Source organism: Gadus chalcogrammus, chromosome 19 (genome assembly GCF_026213295.1).
Source record: "Gadus chalcogrammus isolate NIFS_2021 chromosome 19, NIFS_Gcha_1.0, whole genome shotgun sequence".
In the NCBI taxonomy this organism is placed as follows: Eukaryota; Metazoa; Chordata; class Actinopteri; order Gadiformes; family Gadidae; genus Gadus; species Gadus chalcogrammus.
The window spans coordinates 8445157-8464616 of record NC_079430.1 but is presented as its reverse complement, the minus strand read 5'-3'; the positions used below and the strand labels follow the sequence as shown (position 1 = coordinate 8464616).

General features: G+C 42.4%; 1 long non-coding RNA gene across 4 annotated transcripts; it reads right to left on the bottom strand.

Annotated features, from left to right (window-relative positions):
• Positions 1-236: 236 nt before the first annotated feature.
• Positions 237-18618, bottom strand: LOC130372560 (uncharacterized). Of its 4 annotated transcripts, XR_008893363.1 has the most exons (7): positions 18249-18618; positions 5444-5542; positions 5049-5128; positions 3187-3285; positions 1712-1906; positions 1530-1613; positions 237-1391 (listed from the first exon to the last, which is right to left on the bottom strand). It is a non-coding gene; the product is annotated as an uncharacterized LOC130372560 (long non-coding RNA). The 4 variants fall into 4 exon arrangements; XR_008893362.1 differs by having other exon boundaries at positions 1712-3285; XR_008893365.1 differs by having other exon boundaries at positions 1567-1613; positions 1712-3285.
• Between the last annotated feature and the right edge of the window lie 842 nt (positions 18619-19460).

Below are 19460 nucleotides of genomic sequence, written 5' to 3'. Positions count from 1 at the left end.
AATATTGGCATGCTATTTAGCCTCATTGGCCTATTTACAGCCCACAGAAAACTGACATAAAATCTTGAGAACAGAAGAACAGTAGAACAGAAATTCCTAGCAGTAAGCTACGCAAGAGTCCCAACAAATGGGAGCATGTGCGATGTGCGGATATGGCACAGGCTCTGCATGAAGCAAAATAAAAAATATATACAATTTTTTTTTTTTTTTTTTTTAAGAAAAAAGATTCGGGGCTAATCAAATTAGATCCGGGGCTTTAGCCCCGAATAAAACAGCCTAGTGACGACACTGTGTCTGGTGCTGCAGGGAGAGCTTGTGATTTTCAATCCGGAGACTGGGGCTTAGGTCCTGGGAATGTCAATGGCATTGTGTTAAATTGAGTTATTATTTCTAAGTCTGCTGAATTGTAAAGTCAAGTAGATCTTCCGGGAATGTTCTAGTCGGCGTCTTGGTGATGCAGCGGTAAGAGTGTTGGCTAACACTCTGTAGACTCAGGTTCGAGTCCCCGCTCACACGGCCACCAAGAAGGGGGCACCCCAAACAGGTACTCGAACGTGTCTGTTATTTGTGTTCAACACTTGTTGGGCTATTGTATACTTTTGCCAAACATGGCATGGTTAACGTTAAAACATTCAATCAACATCAGACATACTGTTAAACTGGGGTTGCATATTAATTCAGATTCAGATTCAGCTTTATTGGCCAGGTTTGCGAACAAACGAGGAATTTGACTTTGGTTTTTGCTCTCTATGTACAACACACAACATTTAACTTATTGTTAATATATAAAAAAGAAAAACAGAAAACAGTACAAATAAATAAATAATAAATAGACGGTTAAGTATACCGAATAACAATACAATAAAAAATAAAGTGTGAATACTAATGAATGGTAATGAAGACGGATTTGTCTTAATTTTTTGTAGGTGCACTGGATGATGCCCTTGAGTATATTGCTGAGCTGGAGGCAAGGCTGCAAGAAATTTCCATGGGGCCACAAACTGTCCTCAACAGATTTTGTGTGTCTGATCAGACGATGATATTACACTCGGTTTCCATCTCAAGTGTTTCAAGTGTTTTGGGAGTCTGTTTGCCCCTCAACACAATACATTGTTTATTGGAGCAAAGCACAGAGGATTGGACAAGAGGCGATTCCAACACCAAGCCCTTCAAGGAAGATTCCAGTCATTGATGAGTTTGTCATCTACTGTTGTGGAGTAGCAACTGGCCTTAAAGAACAGGTCATTGCTGACATCTTCCAGGTCAGCACAGCTGACATGGAACCAACTCCAAGCTGGATATTCCCTCTAGGATTTGGGACATCAAAGGGCGAGGGTGAATCTCACTCAGCTTTGCTCCAGACACCAAGATGTGTTGTTCTGGTAGGGGCCCTAGAGGAAACGTCAAATAAAAATGGGACTGTTTTTTTTAATATTGTAGTGATAACAGATATATTCTAATATGCATCTTGTCATAATGAGGAAGTTTAACAGAGTGCAAATTGCAAAAAAAATGTCTTAGCAGCATACGCTCTGTAGAGTGTGTACTTGACTCTTCCCCACTGACTTGGGTTTTTTCACCACAATGTCACTCACAGCCTCCGGATGGATTCCCTGAAACGAACAACAAAAATTTAGTCATACAGGAAATGCTCATATACTCTAGACAAATACTGAAGTGTATGATTTGAACAGAGGACACAACAGCACACCTGTGTTCTAGGTTGATGCCACATCTGTGGTTGACTGGTACGGACCAGGGAAGGTGGAACCACCTCAAGGCCCAGCTGCACATAATGCGCTGTCTGGAAGAGCAGAGCGGTTACATGGCTACAGAAGCCTTTGCCCGCAGCACAGCTACAGCTGTGCTCTGAGAGACCAAGTTGTCCAACAGCCTCCAGGGTGATCTGTGAACACAATAAGAATTTAGTTACTGAACTTAGTAGGTAGGACCTTGATATAAGGCCATTGGAAACTGGCAAGGAGTCTGCGACCGCAGAAAAGCCATGTACAAACTCTTGGGCCACCATTACATCTGTTGTTTTAGCAATGTTATAACATGAACTAGCCTAGATGTTTGTCCTTTTAATGCACTGAACAAATTTCCTTTATTTACGGCTTGTGCCTTAATGAAGAGGAAGAAAAATACATAGGTCTGTACAGCCACAACATTGCAGCAAGCTAGGTGGGCCAAGTCTTAAGCACGCTACTGTACTGTTTGTAAGAAAGAACAATGAAAATGACCTGAACTTCAGAAGAAGAGGAAAACTGCAACTGCAGCTGTTGGTCCAGACAGACTATCAAAACAAACAGACTTGGGCCAACGGGCCCTAACTCAGCAGAAACCTGTAGTATGTGGGGCTCCTCATTCCTCCTCATCGAGCGGTTGCATCTACCTCTCACTACCACCTTTCCAACAACTATATTTGACAGTGAGCATATACATAATGTTAATAATATGTCACTGATCGGACAAAAACGAGTCAGCAAATAACTAGCTTAACCTATCCTTGGTTAACCTAATGCTAAAATGCTAACGCTACACACGGAGACTTCATAGCCACCATGGCTAATTATATTAGGGATGCACCGAATATTCGGCCACCGAACATGTTCGTCCGAAAATGGCCCAAAACATAATGTTCGGTTTCGGCCGAAGGAGTGAATAAAGGCCGAACATAATACACTGAACATTTGATTTATTTATTAAAAAAAAAAAAAAAAAAGATTTACTCACTTAATCAAAGGTACATTGTTCTTAAATTCTTGCTATAATGTCTGCTGGAAGGTTAGAAAACGTTCAGTATTAAATAAATATTTTATATCAAATTTGTAATAGATTTTTTTTATAGAAAAGCAATATAAAAAAGTTTATAAAGGACATTTAATTGTTTGATTTATGCAATGGTGGAAAAAAAAGACACATTCAGTACTCGGTTTCGGCCTTCGGCCAACTGTTTCAGTATATTCGGTTTCGGTTTTGGCCAAGAACTTTCATTTCGGTGCATCCCTAAATTATATTCATAATATTATAGTCTACACATAACAAATATGATCATTTTACACACAGACAATATTTCTGACGATTTATATGGATCGTATATGGTTTGCTTGTCATCACAAAACATGAATGAGCAAGGCCATTGAGTAGCCTACTGACAACAACAAAACACCTTAGACCACTTACCTTGATAATTGTGTACGAACTCATCCACAAAGAACTTGTACCCCTTTCTCAGCCTGGACTGTGGTGTTGCTGAGTGTGACTCCACAATCTTCTGCACATCTTCAAATCGTAATTCGGGAGGAAAGGAAAAGGGTGAGGGACTGCATATCGGTGTCTTCTAATTTGTCCCTTCTCATTAGAGCCGTGCAACATGCAGTCATGGGGACACAAGACGTACGCTACTAACGAAATGGAAAGATGTGCAAGGAAAGTGCGCAACTTACATCGGAAAGCAAAATAACATTCTAAGTAAAGTAGAGGAAGCATGGATGAGCTTGCAACAAAATGCTCACTAATGTAGTCTCATGCGGGGCGAAAAAAACACCATGATTGTTTTCCCTCTAGATACGTTAGCCCTTATCAAGCAGTTCTAGATGGTTAGTGTCCAGTCAGTGTGACGAAGCAAACCATAGCAGCCTCAAGGCCTGATTCCACCGGACGCGTTACGGCAACGTTACGGCTGCGGCACGTCTTGGCCGCGGTCACCGCAGCAGATAGGTACCACTCTAATCAATGAGACCATTTCCACCGGGCGCGGCTGCGCAACGTCCCAGCAGCGTCCCAGATCGGCTTGCCGTGCCGCAGTGCTATCATTCCGTAGCATTTCTATTTTTGCCGCAAGCCGTTGCTGAACCGCGTCAATTTCAACAGAGCAGGGCAGGAAGTGAAAAAGTAAAAGCCATAGAGCATCCGGTCAATTTTCAAAATAAAACACAATACTCATGCTCATGTAGCCTATCACAACGTCATTTACGTACCAAATCATCATTTTTATAAGGGCAATGGCCGGAAGGTCAGAGCGTGGCATTTAATTGCAGTCGTTTTGGGAGTGGAAGTTGAGTACATTAGGTTTAGGAATTATCGCGTGATCTTTTGTGAATACGGCTGGCTCGCAAAGCACGTTGCGCCACGTAATGCGCCCGGTGGACATGCAAGCAGGGCAGAGTCGCAGCCGTTCCGTGCCGCAGCCGTAACGTTGCCGGCGTAACGCGTCCGGTGGAATCCCCGGGTCAGAACCAGCCAGATGGGTGTAGATAGTGGAATCTAATAGAAGGGTTTTAACCTGCATTATGTAGGCTGATTATTATCAGCAGCCTCTCTAGTGACTTGAGTTGTGGCTGCACCATTTTCAGATGACCGTTAATTACAAAAGGTTTATCAGAAAAAATTAAAATGCTTTATCGTGAACAACTCACTGTATGGATCGACGTGTAGATCGGTGTATTATTCTTGAAAACTTTCTAGTTCTGAAATTGTAGATTCTTGTTTAATAGAGTTATTAGCTCTAGTGGAAAAGTTACATAGTGCAGGTTTAACCATTTCAATATTTGGGCGCACCGACTACAAATCCTGAGCCCTGTGATTATTAATGACTATTTCTATATCAGATCATTGTAAATATCAACAGGAGCTTCTGGGGTATGGGGCAACAATTACGATTAGGTATTTGGTTAGGCTCTGACATTCCCCACTATATGTTTAAGTCCTTAAACATATAGTGGCCATGACTACAGTTAAGTTGCTATTTGCTGAAAGTACTATAGTTTGAGTTTTAATTGGGTTGTTCAAATAATAGTTTGACGACTTCTGTTGCAAATTCTGTATTTGGGGGGAAGGGGCGTTATTGGAATTTAATTATAATTATCCGACACGCCCAGTGCCTCCATGCCATTGGTTAGCCGTACATCTCATGCCAATGACTTCATTTTTAATAGGTGTGGGTTTTAAAATTTCATTTGGATGGGTCTGGAATAGGCAGTGTTTCTACATGTAAAAAACTGCTAGGGCTAGGATAACATTATTTATTCTTTTAAATTACGAACCAGTGTTCGTGACGTCATCTGTTTATTTTCACAGTCGTGGCGATCTTTGTAGACGTTGACTCCGCCTGCTCCCGGCTATCCTGCACAACACAGGACTGTATGTAAAAATCTAGTACAACATCTGACCTGTGAAGGGCATTCATACGCTAAACAGCGTCTAAACTGCCGAAATAATTCAACAAAAATGGTATACCCCTTCACTTTTGTTAGTGTTTCTACTGGCTTTTCAGGCATACAGACATCCATCCAAACAAATTATGGGGAATTTTAATTTTGTTTGAAATTCATTTTTGCAAAAACTTACAGCCCTAATATATTACAAATAGAAATGGCAATTTTCCTAAAAAGGCCAGAGTATTTCAAAATAGAGATTGATCTTCCTTCATTGGTCTTACTTAGTCAAGTGTCCCACCATGCTGTTTGTAGCCCTGGCTTGGTGTTTCCCATTCTCCATTCAGCCCTCCACCCACAAGGACCTGCCAGGACAGCAGGCACTGGGGCCATCACAACCATTACAAATAAAAATATACTTTAACACTATTCAGTATGCTGGGCTTTTTGTTTTTTAACTAAGTGACTGTTCTCCATGCATCAGATATATATATCCAATTAATAAAGTACATTAGTGCAGCTTATAATCTTTTATTTGCTGACATAAAAACATTGCAAGAATGAAAGAATAGTTTTTAAAAGTTATTAAACTTTAAACTAAGCATCCGTAAACCTCAATAAAATGACTGCGGTCAAGCCAGCCGACTCATCAAGATCGGCGGTCAAGCCAGCCGACTCAGTTTTTTGCCGTACCTGTATATACTAGCCATTACGGTATTAGCGTCTCAGAACTAGTTTCAAATAAAAGCATTCGTCGGGTACATACAAAAAGACAGTCAATACAAGCAAATACTATCAAAGGAAGTGTACGGCCATTGTGGTATTTACTTTCAAAATAAAAGCCCACCAAACATTCCAATATGAGACACATCAGAACATTCTGATGTGGAGTTTCAAAATAAAAGCCAACCAAAATCTCCAATATGAGACATATTACATATGATTTTGGATTCAATTTAAAAGAAAATGCCCTGTTATTTCAGGCTCATTTCACTTCAGGGTTATAGTTCAAGACCCCATGGGGTCAGGCAAGAAGTTTCAGAACATTCTGATGTGGAGTCTCAAAATAAAAGCTAACCAAAGTTTCCAATATGAGACATATTACATATGATTTTGGATTCAATTTAAAAGGAAATGCCCTGTTATTTCAGGCTCATTTCACGTCAGGGTTATAGTTCACGACCCCATGGGGTCAAGCAAAAGGTTTCAGAACATTCTGATGTGGAGTTTCAAAATAAAAGCCAACCAAACATTCCAATATGAGACACATTACATATGATTTTGGATTCAATTTAAAAGAAAATGCCCTGTTATTTCAGGCTCATTTCACGTCAGGGTTATAGTTCACGACCCCATGGGGTCACGCAAAAGGTTTCAGGACATTCTGATGTGGAGTTTCAAAATAAAAGCCAACCAAGGTTTCCAATATGAGACATATTACATATGATTTTGGATTCAATTTAAAAGAAAATGCCCTGTTATTTCAGGCTCATTTCACTTCAGGGTTATAGATCAAGACCCCATGGGGTCACACAAGAAGTTTCAAAATAAAAGCCAACCAAGGTTTCCAATAGAGTTGTTCCGATTCCGATACCAGTATCGGAAATGTCTCCGATACTGCCGAAAATGCTGGTATCGGTATCGGCGAGTACTGGAGTCCAGGCACCTCCGATACCACGTCATTTATTAAAATAGAAAGCTATTTACTGGTTAGCTCCGTTAGCGCTGACACAGTTCTTCTTCGCGGCTCTTAAAACAGTTGCGCTGTGCTGCCATCTGCAGCCTGCTGTTTTAGAGGGGCGAAGAAGAATTGATCACCTGTCAATCAAGGAGCTAGCGTTATCATGTCGGCGGTGTGGCAATATCTCACGCTGGATGCTTCCACCAGCAAGACTGCGACATGCAACGTATGCCGTGAAAAGATTTCCAGGGGTGGCACGAGTGTTGCTAATTTCAACACTAGCAACTTAATAAAACACTTGAAGACGCGTCACGCTAAAGAGCACGACGAATTTAAATCAAAGGGGAAAAGGAAGGATGAGCTGCAGCAGCAAACGCTGGAAACTGCCTTCCAGCGACGAGAAAAATTTCCCAAAGACAGCCCAAAAGCCACAAAGATAAGACAAAATTGTTGAATTTATTGTCTTGGATGATCAACCCCTGTCCGTCGTCGAAAATGTGGGATTTCGCCGCTTAATGGAGCATTTGGAGCCACGGTACTCTTTGCCTGGTCGTAAATACATCTCAGAAACTGCGCTACCCAAATTATATGAGGCAGTAAGGGAACACATTTCGTGCATGCTGAAAGACGCGCATGCAATTAGCTTCACCACTGACATTTGGAGCTCCGACGTGTGCCCCATGTCTTTATTGAGTTTAACGTCACACTGGGTGGACAGAGACATCATTTACCCCCCGAAGTGCGGTGCTGCACGCCAACGAGTTCCGAGGGTCACATACTGGCAAATTAATTGCCGAAGCAATTGAGGGGATGCTAGTACAATGGAAAATCCCTAAGTCCAACATTCATGTTGTTTTGCGCGACAATGCTAGCAACATGAAGAAAGCTATGGATGAGATGGATGTACCGAGTAGGGATGCAAACAATTAATCGATTATCGATTAATTGTCGATAAGAGATTACTCGATTAAAATAAATTACTTGCAATTAATCGCATTTTAACCCGTAATTCCCCAACCGTCCACGTGAGGGCGCACTTGACGCCAGACGTACTTGACGCACACGCGGGAACACAAGCGGGAACACAAGCAAAGCAGTGCCGTGTTCCAATACCCGTACTTCCATGAGTATACTTAAAGGAAGTATACTATCCGCACTGGCTACTACGTTCATTTTTCAAATGTGAGTGCTGTTCCAAATCGAGCACTCCGTGGTGCACTAAACGGAAATTACGATCACGACTGCCGCCGTGGCTCCTCCCCCGCAATAAACATCCCGCTTTGAACGGTGAACTATTTACGCCTAGCAGCTATAAAAAGCTATAAAAACTATAAAAACTACAAAATGACTATTAATGCAGGCTATGTGGAAAATGCGCCGACTTTGGCTTTGCCTGGCTCCGCCTCTTCTGCTACGTAGCTAAGAAGGCTGCCGTTCAGTACGGGGAGTGTCCTTCGATCCACACTTCACGATTAGCCCGTTTTGAGTACGGCATCCGGGTCCTTGAAGTATACTTCTTTTCGCCGGATCTGAATTGGAGTACTGCGTACTCAAATTTTGGCTAGTAAGTACGGACAGTACGGGTATTGGAACACGGCAGGACAAGACAAACGAAAAGCGGGACACTGACACGATGAAGAGGGCAAAACGGAGTGCAGTATGGAGCCACTTTAAGTTGGTTAATGACGACAAAGACGCCAAATGCACAATATGTGGAAGTATTTTAAAGTACAACAACTAAACGACTTCGTTGAATTACCACCTAAATGTGTCACATTCAGAAGGAAATTCCGCTTCTCAGAAGAATTGCCGCTTATCAATTAATCGATCATCGATCGATAAGATGAAACAACTATCGATTAATGAATTACTCGATAATTTGCATCCCTAGTACCGAGTTTGGGATGCTTCGCCCACACTCTCCAGCTGGTGGTGCATGAAGGTCTACTGTCACAGAGAAGCGTGAGTGACGCACTGGCGAATGGGAGGAAAATAGTCGGGCATTTTAAACACTCGCCACTGGCTACTACACGCCTAGAGGATCTTCAAAAAGATCTGCAAATGCCCGTCAAACGTCTGCACCAAGACGTAGCAACAAGGTGGAACAGTACTTATTATATGGCAGAGAGTTTACTGGAGCAGAAGCGGTCAATTTCAGCATATGGAGCTGACCACGACCTGCCAGTGACCCTTACTGCTAACCAGTGGGCTTTACTGGCGAAAGCTATCACTGTTCTGGCACCATTTGAAGAACTAACCAGACAGATGAGCTCCTCCACCTCATCTGCAGCTGAAGTCATCCCCTCGGTCACAGTGCTGAAGCGCCTGCTTGCTCGGGAGAACGAGGAGGACACTGGTATAAAAACCATGAAAAAAACCCTTCTTGAGGCTGTCCAGAAAAGATTTAAGACCATCGAGAATGAGCCCTTGTATGCAGTTGCCACTCTTTTAGATCCACGATTCAAAGACAGGTATGTCGTCTCAGGGCTCCAGAGTGCGCCTAATTTGGGCGCACATGCGCCTAGAATTCGGGGTAGTGCGACCAAATATTTTATTTGGGCGCATAATTATTTGCATAATTATGCAAATATTTTATTTGCATAATTATTATTTTTAATTTTTTTTACCGAGCAGTCAATTCATAATATTGTAATAACCACGGAAGAGGCTGTGAATGAAGTATTGATTAGACAGCGATTTATTAGATACCTAATAAACCGTTGGAACACGCAAGACCGGTAACAATAGAAACGCCGGTAAACAAACCCGCAAAGCCCAATCCAGGGGCCTGTACTACGAAGCTCGATTAGAGGGTTAGCGAGGTATGTTGAGCTGAAAGCATGGGTTAGCTGTACCATGAAAGTCGATCTCTTTAAGCGTCGCTGTATCACCATTGGTGACTTGCGCTCGCAACCAAACCTGGTCGGGAGCAGCTTTCCAGCGAGTCTACCCGGAGATCGGCTACTTATATCGGCGTGCGCAGCTTCCTAGTCCCTCCTCCGATAATGGCGTCACCATTTGTGGGTGTTCCCATGGACCCCGGCGCACTTATCGTACAGGTGTCTCTCCGGAGACAGAGGGTTTTTCGGGACAGAACCGATCCCTTGGCATTGTCTGACGATATTCTTTATAAGAGATACAGATTCGGCATTTATTTGAGGCATTTATTTAATGGTCAAAATATTATTAATCAATGGCGTAAATATCGACGGTGCAACCGGTGCAGCTGTCCGGTTGTCCCCGTCCCCGTCAACAACTCAAAACTTGGGTGCACCATAAATACGTGCTGGTGCACCCAAATTAAAAATTTAGGCGCACCAGTGCACCCAAGGAAAAAGTTAGTCTGGAGCCCTGTCGTCTTAATATTTTTATTAAAAGTCTATATTATAAACACGTTTGAAATGGTGTTTTGGCTAACTACATATTGCATTATTATTTATTACTATTGCATTAATATGTTACTATTAAATGCTACTATGGAGGAGGTTGTTTATTTGCTTATTTTACACATTAAGACATTTAATATTTTTCCTATGCTGTTTCAGATACTTCACAGGTGCAGACAGCATCAAGCATGCCATGGATGCTCTGACAGAAGAGGTGGAGAAGATGGAGGCTTTACAGAGCAGCAGGACCACACCTGAGGGATCAGAGGCAGTGCCAGGCAACCCCCATAAAGCCCCACGTATGGAAGCACAGCCAGACAGCAGCAGCAGCAGCAGCAGCAGAAAGAGCAGCTTCAAAGGCCTGTTTGAGGAAATCCTACAGGAGCATGGCGAGGAACGTGGGGCAAGCAGCACAAGCACACAGGTTCAAATACAAACATATTTGACAGAACAAACGGTCCCGCGCTCAGACAGCCCATACCAGTACTGGGGAGTCAACCAAACTCGGTTTCCCACCCTGGCTGCCACTGCTGCAAAGTTTCTCTGTGCTCCTTGTACCAGTGTTGACAGTGAGAGACTGTTCAGTGTAGCATCCAACATTGTTGATGCAAGAAGGAACAGGTTAGGAGGAGAGAGAGCAGAAATGCTCATCTTCCTGAAGAAGAATCTGCCTTTGCTCTTGAAATTATGAACAATAGTAAATTGCTCAAATGCTACTGCAATGTGTAGCCTACTTGTTAAAGTATTTTTTGTTTACTACGTAGCTGCTGCTCTTTTGATTTGTATTTTTTGAATGTTTACTTTATAGGTTGGTGTTGCACTATAAGTTTTTTTGAAAGAATAGATTTACTTAAGTTGCTGTTGCACTACTGTTTTTTTATACTGTTCTATTTGAATGACTTTTGTATTTAAAGATATTGTGGCTACACTTTATTATTTTTTTAAAATAACTATTATTTAAGTTGCTGTTGCACTACTGTTTTTTATAATGTTCTATTTAAAAATAAATGGCTTTAATTTGCCTTATTCATTCATTCATTTACAAAGGGTTTAACCTGACCCAGGCCTTACCACAATGATAATCATATCACAGTCATTTTTGTAACATACTGGTATCGGTACTCGGTATCGGCCGATACCCACAGCATAAGTATCGGAATCGGTATCGGGAGGGAAAAAATGGTATCGGAACATCTCTAGTTTCCAATATGAGACATATTACATATGATTTTGGATTCAATTTAAAAGAAAATGCCCTGTTATTTCAGGCTCATTTCACTTCAGGGTTATAGTTCAAGACCCCATGGGGTCACGCAAGTTTCAGAACATTCTGATGTGGAGTTTCAAAATAAAAGCCAACCAAAATCTCCAATATGAGACATATTACATATGATTTTGGATTCAATTTAAAAGAAAATGCCTTGTTATTTCAGGCTCATTTCACGTCAGGGTTATAGTTCACGACCCCATGGGGTCACGCAAAAGGTTTCAGAACATTCTGATGTGGAGTTTCAAAATAAAAGCCAACCAAAATCTCCAATATGAGACATATTACATATGATTTTGGATTCAATTTAAAAGAAAATGCCTTGTTATTTCAGGCTCATTTCACGTCAGGGTTATAGTTCACGACCCCATGGGGTCAAGCAAAAGGTTTCAGGACATTCTGATGTGGAGTTTCAAAGTAAAAGCCAAAATCTCCAATATGAGACATATTACATATGATTTTGGATTAAATTTAAAGATCCCATGCCATGCTATTTATGGATGCTTTAATATAGGTATTAGTGGGCCACAAACACAGTATTCAAAGACGTCCCCGAAATTCAGCCGTGGTGCAGTTACAGCCACTCCGAACCTGTCGCACATTGAGCTTCCCCCAAACTCGCTGTTTCGGTGGGCGTGTCAAGGCAGGTCAAGGAGGGGGGTGGGGGTGTGGCCCTGAGCAGCTTGTAGCGAGCCACAGTACAATGCGCTCTGGTTACGGTGGGCGTGTCAAGGCAGGTCAAGGAGGGGGGTGGGGGTGTGGCCCTGAGCAGCTTGTAGCCACAGTACCATGCGCTCTGTTTACGGTGGATGTATCGCAATGGCTCGTAGAAACCCATATTATACATAGATATCTATATAATATAATATAATATATAATGTATATTATCACCTGGCCCTGAGCAGCCCACGGTACCATGCGCTCCGTTTACGGTGGATGTATCGCAATGGCTCTTAGAAACCCATATTATACATAGATATCTATATCATATAATCTATAATATATATTATCACCTGGCCCTGAGCAGCTTGTAGCCACGGTACCATGCGCTCTGTTTACGGTGGATGTATCGCAATGGCTCTTAGAAACCCATTTTATACATAGATATCTATATCATAATATATATTATCACGGCCAAAAGCTGTGTGAGCCTCCAGACGATAGGCTATTATGAATCTCAAACGACCGCGTCTTCTTCAGATTGATGTGGAAGTGGAAGAACCAGAGACGTCGGAGAACCCGACGAAGTCCTTTGCGATTCATTATATCGTCTGGAGGTGCACACAGCTTTTGGCCGTGATCATATGTATTATTTGATATAGATATCTATGTATTATATGATATTATTTAGATGTAGAGCCCCAGGACTGTAACGCAAGTGTTGTACACTTCCTTGTTATTTGGATAACCGTTCTGCTGTTGGTTTGATAACACGTCGGACTCTCGTCTCTGGTATTTCTACAACGAGACTCTTAGTGGGGGTCATCTCAGCCATGGTTGAGAATGAATTGGGGGAAAGGAACTTTGGCTTTGACTCCCTGAAGTACATGAACCACGACATGGAGGAGAAGGGGATTGTTGGCCGCGAATGTATCCCGCTTGAGCCCTGCTTCCCGCCGCCTCTGCAGCGGTCAGCGCTAATCACCGCCTCCTGAAGCGGTGGTCCATCGGCAGCGAGGCTCCGGCGGGAGACGACCGCGGTCAACAATCCCTTTCTCCTTCATGTTGTGGTTCATGCCTACTTCAGGGAGTCAAAGCCAAAGTTCCTTTCCCCCAATTCATTCTCAACCATGGCTGAGATAACCCCCACTACGAGTCTCGTTGTAGAAATACCAGAGACGAGAGTCCGACGTGTTATCACACCAACAGCAGAACGGTTATCCAAATAACAAGGAAGTGTACAACACTTGCGTTACAGTCCTGGAGCTCTATATATAAATAATATCATATAATACATAGATATCTATATCAAATAATACATATTATCACGGCCAAAAGCTGTGTGCACGTCCAGACGATATAATGAATCCCAAAGGACTTCGTCGGGTTCTCCGACGTCTCTGGTTCTTCCACTTCCACATCAATCTGTAGTAGACAGAACCGCGCGCTGCCTGCTGCCTGCTGCCGGCGCAAGGCACCACCGCCCGGCTGCCCGCTGCCGGGCGGTGGTGCTTCGCGGCGGTGGTGCCTCGCGGCAACCGGCGGCAGGCAGCATGTCGCAGTTCATTGAATTCGATGTCGTTCTGCCATTGCATTCAAAATTCTGTAACTAGCCTGTTACTACGAACTAAGCAACTACCATACACGTATTAGCATTTAGCACTAGCTCAATCACGACTCATTCAGAATTCTTGTGGGTGGTTACGAACCAACCAAGTGGGCAGGGCCATGAATAATAGTTTGACAACGCTACGTCACAGTGTCACCTTATCCAGATTGGCTCATTTCTTCTGCCTTTTTCCTTTCATTGCCTATTGCATTCAGCAGACAAACTGCATAGATTTCAAACTTACCACAGCTCACAAACTTATTCAGACCTATGTTATTTAACAAACAGGAAAAATGTGATTTTAATGGCATGGGCTCTTTAAAAGAAAATGCCCTGTTATTTCAGGCTCATTTCACGTCAGGGTTATAGTTCAAGACCCCATGGGGTCACGTAAGAAGTTTCAGAACATTCTGATGTGGAGTTTCAAAATAAAAGCCAACCAAAGTTTCCAATATGAGACATATTACATATCATTTTGGATTCAATTTAAAGGAAATGCCCTGTTATTTCAGGCTAATTCCTCTTCAGGGTTATAGTTCACGACCCCATGGGGTCAAGCAAAAGGTTTCAGAACATTCTGATGTGGAGTTTCAAAATAAAAGCCAACCAAAGTTTCCAATATGAGACATATTACATATGATTTTGGATTCAATTTAAAAGAAAATGCCCTGTTATTTCAGGCTCATTTCACTTCAGGGTTATAGTTCAAGACCCCATGGGGTCAGGCAAGAAGTTTCAGAACATTCTGATGTGGAGTTTCAAAATAAAAGCCAACCAAGGTTTCCAATATGAGACATATTACATATGATTTTGGATTCAATTTAAAAGAAAATGCCCTGTTATTTCAGGCTCATTTCTCTTCAGGGTTATAGTTCACGACCCCATGGGGTCAAGCAAAAGGTTTCAGGACATTCTGATGTGGAGTTTCAAAGTAAAAGCCAAAATCTCCAATATGAGACATATTACATATGATTTTGGATTAAATTTAAAGATCCCATGCCATGCTATTTATGGATGCTTTAATATAGGTATTAGTGGGCCACAAACACAGTATTCAAAGACGTCCCCGAAATTCAGCCGTGGTGCAGTTACAGCCACTCCGAACCTGTCGCACATTGAGCTTCCCCCAAACTCGCTGTTTCGGTGGGCGTGTCAAGGCAGGTCAAGGAGGGGGGTGGGGGTGTGGCCCTGAGCAGCTTGTAGCGAGCCACAGTACAATGCGCTCTGGTTACGGTGGGCGTGTCAAGGCAGGTCAAGGAGGGGGGTGGGGGTGTGGCCCTGAGCAGCTTGTAGCCACAGTACCATGCGCTCTGTTTACGGTGGATGTATCGCAATGGCTCGTAGAAACCCATATTATACATAGATATCTATATAATATAATATAATATATAATGTATATTATCACCTGGCCCTGAGCAGCCCACGGTACCATGCGCTCCGTTTACGGTGGATGTATCGCAATGGCTCTTAGAAACCCATATTATACATAGATATCTATATCATATAATCTATAATATATATTATCACCTGGCCCTGAGCAGCTTGTAGCCACGGTACCATGCGCTCTGTTTACGGTGGATGTATCGCAATGGCTCTTAGAAACCCATTTTATACATAGATATCTATATCATAATATATATTATCACGGCCAAAAGCTGTGTGAGCCTCCAGACGATAGGCTATTATGAATCTCAAACGACCGCGTCTTCTTCAGATTGATGTGGAAGTGGAAGAACCAGAGACGTCGGAGAACCCGACGAAGTCCTTTGCGATTCATTATATCGTCTGGAGGTGCACACAGCTTTTGGCCGTGATCATATGTATTATTTGATATAGATATCTATGTATTATATGATATTATTTAGATGTAGAGCCCCAGGACTGTAACGCAAGTGTTGTACACTTCCTTGTTATTTGGATAACCGTTCTGCTGTTGGTTTGATAACACGTCGGACTCTCGTCTCTGGTATTTCTACAACGAGACTCTTAGTGGGGGTCATCTCAGCCATGGTTGAGAATGAATTGGGGGAAAGGAACTTTGGCTTTGACTCCCTGAAGTACATGAACCACGACATGGAGGAGAAGGGGATTGTTGGCCGCGAATGTATCCCGCTTGAGCCCTGCTTCCCGCCGCCTCTGCAGCGGTCAGCGCTAATCACCGCCTCCTGAAGCGGTGGTCCATCGGCAGCGAGGCTCCGGCGGGAGACGACCGCGGTCAACAATCCCTTTCTCCTTCATGTTGTGGTTCATGCCTACTTCAGGGAGTCAAAGCCAAAGTTCCTTTCCCCCAATTCATTCTCAACCATGGCTGAGATAACCCCCACTACGAGTCTCGTTGTAGAAATACCAGAGACGAGAGTCCGACGTGTTATCACACCAACAGCAGAACGGTTATCCAAATAACAAGGAAGTGTACAACACTTGCGTTACAGTCCTGGAGCTCTATATATAAATAATATCATATAATACATAGATATCTATATCAAATAATACATATTATCACGGCCAAAAGCTGTGTGCACGTCCAGACGATATAATGAATCCCAAAGGACTTCGTCGGGTTCTCCGACGTCTCTGGTTCTTCCACTTCCACATCAATCTGTAGTAGACAGAACCGCGCGCTGCCTGCTGCCTGCTGCCGGCGCAAGGCACCACCGCCCGGCTGCCCGCTGCCGGGCGGTGGTGCTTCGCGGCGGTGGTGCCTCGCGGCAACCGGCGGCAGGCAGCATGTCGCAGTTCATTGAATTCGATGTCGTTCTGCCATTGCATTCAAAATTCTGTAACTAGCCTGTTACTACGAACTAAGCAACTACCATACACGTATTAGCATTTAGCACTAGCTCAATCACGACTCATTCAGAATTCTTGTGGGTGGTTACGAACCAACCAAGTGGGCAGGGCCATGAATAATAGTTTGACAACGCTACGTCACAGTGTCACCTTATCCAGATTGGCTCATTTCTTCTGCCTTTTTCCTTTCATTGCCTATTGCATTCAGCAGACAAACTGCATAGATTTCAAACTTACCACAGCTCACAAACTTATTCAGACCTATGTTATTTAACAAACAGGAAAAATGTGATTTTAATGGCATGGGCTCTTTAAAAGAAAATGCCCTGTTATTTCAGGCTCATTTCACGTCAGGGTTATAGTTCACGACCCCATGGGGTCACGCAAGAAGTTTCAGAACATTCTGATGTGGAGTTTCAAAATAAAAGCCAACCAAAGTTTCCAATATGAGACATATTACATATCATTTTGGATTCAATTTAAAGGAAATGCCCTGTTATTTCAGGCTAATTCCTCTTCAGGGTTATAGTTCACGACCCCATGGGGTCAAGCAAAAGGTTTCAGAACATTCTGATGTGGAGTTTCAAAATAAAAGCCAACCAAAGTTTCCAATATGAGACATATTACATATGATTTTGGATTCAATTTAAAAGAAAATGCCCTGTTATTTCAGGCTCATTTCACTTCAGGGTTATAGTTCAAGACCCCATGGGGTCAGGCAAGAAGTTTCAGAACATTCTGATGTGGAGTTTCAAAATAAAAGACAACCAACGTTTCCAATATGAGACATATTACATATGATTTTGGATTCAATTTAAAAGACAATGCCCCGTTATTTCAGGCTCATTTCACTTCAGGGTTATAGTTCACGACCCCATAGGGTTAGGAAACTTTGGTGGGCTTTTATTTTGAAACTCCACATCAGAATGTTCTAAAACTCTTGGGTGACCCTATGGGCTCTTGATCTATAACCATGAATTGAAATGAGCCTGGAATAACAGGGCATTTCCCTTGAAATTGAATCCAAAATCATATGTAATATGTCTCATATTGGAATGTTTGGTGGGCTTTTATTTTGAAACTCCACATCAGAATGTTCTGGAACTTATTGGGTGACCCTATGGGGCTATGAACTATAACCCTGAAGTGAAATGAGCCTGGAATAACAGGCATTTTCTTTTAAATTGAATCCAAAATCATTTGTAATATGTCTCAGATTGGAATGTTTGGTGGGCTTTTATTTTGAAAGTAAATACCACAACGGCCGTACACTTCCTTTGATAGTATTTGCTTTTATTGACTGTCTTTTTGTATGTGCCCGACGAATGCTTTTACTTTAAACTAGTTCTGAGACGCTATTACCGTAATGGCTAGTATATACAGGTACGGCAAAAAACTGGGTCGGCTGGCTTGACCGCTGATCTCGATGAGTCGGCTGGCATGACCGCAGTATAAAATGATACTACTGCAACAGCTGGAAGAGCTACTATAAAAACCCAATATCATTTTGATTTCACCATGGAGTACACCTCCCATACTAGGCCTAAGCAGTGTTCTGGAGGAGAAATCAAAGAGCTAAGCTGTATAAGAAAAGATTCAGAATGTCCTGTCACGACATGGTGCAGGCCAGCAGTGGGAACAAATAGACTGGAAAAACATAAATAGACTGAAGAGCACAAGACATAAGGCGTTTTACCTCAAAATTTTCCTCCAGAATAAGGGTCTCAAATCTGTGCTCCAATAGATGATCTACCACATTCATGTTGTCGATTCGTATTCGTTTGTGTGCCTCCGGCATGTTTGTTAGCAAAGTTATCCTTCTCCTTCTCTTCTTCGCTACCGGACTTCTTTCGCGCGGCACGTTGTGAGGTCGGAGGTTACTCGAGTCATGACTCATCACGTACCTCACCCTACAGCCAATTAACTGTGAAAGACGAGATGATGCCATAGTGGAACGAACCATATATGTCCATGGCGGTCCCGGTGGGGCTAGCCCCACCAGGAAGTAAAATAATCTCCGTCCACTTCAACAGAGAAACACTCTGAGCATGCGCATTTCAATGTTTCAAGTCCAATACAAATTGCATTGGGCTGGTGGGCTAGCTAGAGCAGCCTTTCTCAAACCTTTTTCAGCCAGGGCACCTTTCAAAAGTGCATAAAATCTCAAGGCACCCCAGTGTAAAATATGATTAAAAACGACACTGCATAGCCTAAACGTAAATGCAAATGTCCTGTTTATTTAGACAGGACAGTAATGAACAGAGCATAATACAACTGTAAATATTAATAATAATAACAACTTCATAGCAACTTTATAGCACCTTTAAAAACACAGGTTTACAAAGTGCTTCACAAAACAATAAATCAGAGACACAAATGCCATAAAACCATAAGAGGTGGACCGCCCAAGCTATACAGCAACACAGGCAATACAAGAACCCAACAAATTGAGACCAGGAGAACTCAAATGAAGTGCAGAGATAGCAGGAATGTTTTTCCATCATAGTGCTTGTTTTCGTTGTATGTTCTCTTTTTAGCATTATCTACCTTTTCGACCTTTGGTGCAGACTCAGAGCTGGTGGACGAAGGCTCGCATGAAGTAGTAGGCTGAGGCTCCATTTCACAGTCAATCATGTCTGGTTATTGTGGGGCTTTTATTTTTAAAAAACGATCCATGATGCTTGTTCCTTGCTCTTTGTGAAATGTATTTTCGCGGTTAAATTATAAAACAATGTGCTGTGTGCTGCGCTGTCACGCTGACACCGGTGGGGACGTCACGTTACGTGAGACAGATTTTTATGGTTACTTAATTTTATATATTTGTTTAACTAAAATGACTTTACAATTTTATTAATCCATTCATATGTAAGAAAGAATGTATTTATGTATTCAATATATTCATATATAT